Genomic DNA, 3,073 nt, shown 5'->3' with positions numbered 1-3,073 from the left:
AACCTTCTTGAACTCCAACTGAAGCCAATCATTGCTTCAGTTTCTCAACTAGTATAGCCTTAGTCAACATATTTGCAAGATTCTGAGCAGTATGTATATTCTCAAATCATCTTCTAAGAGTGAACAAATGAAACGATACTTTCATTAAATGTGCTTTATCCTACCATAAAGTGCACCATTAGTTTTTTGTTATAAAAATGACCCTCATATTGTCACTATAAAGCTTTGCATTCCCTTTTTCATTGTCAAGTTCTTCCATAAAGCTTTATAGGCAAATCATTTCCTTGCTAGTCTTGATAGCAAAATACTCAGCTTCTGCAGTTGATAGAGCATCAATTTTCTGTAACTTGAAACCCAACTCACTGTTGTGTTCCCAAAGCGACATAACTTGTAGTACTTCTTCTACCATTAATATCTCATGGATGATATGAATCTACATATCTTTGTAAATCAATCACTACACTTAGAAAATAAAGTGCCTTGTTGATTACTTGTTGATTATTCCTCTAAAGTATCTTAGAAAACACTTCACCATCTCTTAATGATGTTTCCTAGGATTACACATGTATCTACTAATCACCCTAATTGCATGTGTAATATCTGATCGTACACATATCATCATATAGATTAAACTTCTAATAGTTGATGCATAGGTGGTTCATTTCATATATTTTTGCTCTGCCTTAGATTTAAGTAATTGTTCCTTAGATATTTTAAAATGGCTACCTAAGGGATGCCTTCACAGCCGCTGGTGATAGTTGACCTCTACCCGCCATCACTAACTACGGTTGCCAACCACCGGTTATCGACGACTGTTGCTTGCAACCGTTGTAGTTAGACTACAACTGTTATTGAATTTCCTAACACTTGTATTTTTTAGCTCTATAAAGATAAGTGATGTTTTTAATGTGACATTGTAATGCTGTTCTTCCTATCGTAAGAGGACTTACCGTTATATTTATAAAAAGATAGTGATCACTTTGATTGGGCTAGGCCGTATTATTTTTTTTATTTTTAGAGTTCTTCCACCTAAAAATCATTGCTTCTTCATTCACTATATTTTCTTATTTGTGCGTGTACAGATATTTTATACAATGTTAAGACAACAAATCACTTTTCTATAATTGTGAATTTTCCATCACGTAGTAGAGATTATGTTGATTATATGTGAACAGTTGAAATTGCTTCTAATTGTTGTTATATTGGTGGTTGTTGTTACTTTTTTGAATTTGAAAGATTTGATTGTGATGATACTTAACATGACCAATTAAAAATGTAAATATTTAAGAGGGAATCACATACAAACAATAAATTATATATGTATTTACATACACAATTCTAAATCTTTATATATACTTGCATAACATCCTAGTGTCAAAACCACATCAAAATATATGCATTGAAAAATATATTTTATGTTACATGAGTAATATCAGTAGTACTTTAGATGTATTTTTGAGATGAGTATATTGTGTAAATAATATAAAGACTTAAATGTTAGAACATGAAACTATATGAAATTTTATGGCATGCCCCAAAAAAATACAAGGTTTCATGTTGCCAAAAGAGTAATTGTAAGAGATGGATGTGATTTGGTTAAGTTCTAACTCAGCCACATTGCCACTCCCTTAGAACTATAAATAGGCAACCCAAATCTCATCAAGGGAACATGAATTCAAACTAATTGGATTCCTTACTAAGGAAGCAGAGCAAGCTTTGGTCGCGTGTAATATTATTTTCCCCATTTATGATATATTCGTTCTTTCTGAAAATATATATATGACACAGTTTGTAAGACTCCTGGGGTCACAAGTTCGACCCCGTCTATATGCAATGGAATCATTAAGCACATGAGGTTGGTCAATATAATTTTAGTAGTAGTAGCTCTAGTGACAAAAGTGTAAATTTGGGTGATCAAATTATTAAAAGGTGTGAACAATTTAGATATCTTGGGTCTGTTCTTCAAAGCGATGGTGATATAGATGGGGATGTTAATAGTAGAATTCAAGTTGGTTGGTTGAATTAGAGGAATGCTTCATGCTTTTTGTGTGATAGAAAAGTGCCGCTTAGACTGAAAGGAAAATTTTATAGATGGTGGTGGCGCTAAATGTTGGCTTTTAAAAGAGAAGCATAATACTAAGTTAATTGTTGACGAGATGAGTGGCTTTACACTTAGAGACAAAAAGTGAAATGAATAAATCCTAGATAGGGTTGATGTAGCTCCAATGACAGACAAAATTAGAGGAAATCGTCTTAGATGGTCTGGTCACATCAAACGTCGACCATCTGATGATCCGATTACGAAGTTGATGTTTTAGAACCGACTTATGTTAAGAAAGGTAGAGGTAGACCTAGGAAGACTTGGCTTATTGTATAAAAAAATGATCTTAATTTATTAGAACTAAATGAAAATATAACACTAATTAGGACGCAATGGAGAAAAAGGATTCATGTAGCCGATCCAACGTAGTGGGATTAAGGCTTTGTTGTTGTTGTTCTATATATATATATATATATATATATATTAATTTAACATTTTATATAAAAATGAAATATTATATGAGTATGATCGAATCCGATGCATCTATCCATTATCCCCCATAATCAATAGCATGATCAATAAGCCACCATTAAATAATGTTCGTAGTGCACAACTGAGGTTATAATAAGAAGCTTAATTAGTCTTGATTCTCTTCCTCCATCACCGAAAAAGGAGATAAATTAATTTATCTTTCCTCGGTGCTGATGAGTTGATTCCCATATCCCATCTGTGAAAAATATAATCATGATAATAAGTCATTTATAGTATTATGATGAGGACTACAAATAAAGTTATGGAGTGAAATTTATCAAATGATAATATATTTCTCTTAGCATATTCGTCATATTATTCAGCATATAAAGTTTGTTTAATTATTCCTTTTTTTTGTTCTTGGCTTGTTTGTAGCGTTTAACTCCTTCAAAGATCAACATTAGCATTACTTTGAATATATATATATATACATACATATATATATAATACATATATATAGTATATATACATACATACATACATACATATATACATACATAT

This window comes from Phalaenopsis equestris, unplaced genomic scaffold (genome assembly GCF_001263595.1).
Source record: "Phalaenopsis equestris unplaced genomic scaffold, ASM126359v1 Scaffold000428, whole genome shotgun sequence".
In the NCBI taxonomy this organism is placed as follows: domain Eukaryota; kingdom Viridiplantae; phylum Streptophyta; class Magnoliopsida; order Asparagales; family Orchidaceae; genus Phalaenopsis; species Phalaenopsis equestris.
Note: the sequence above shows the minus strand (reverse complement) of the source record.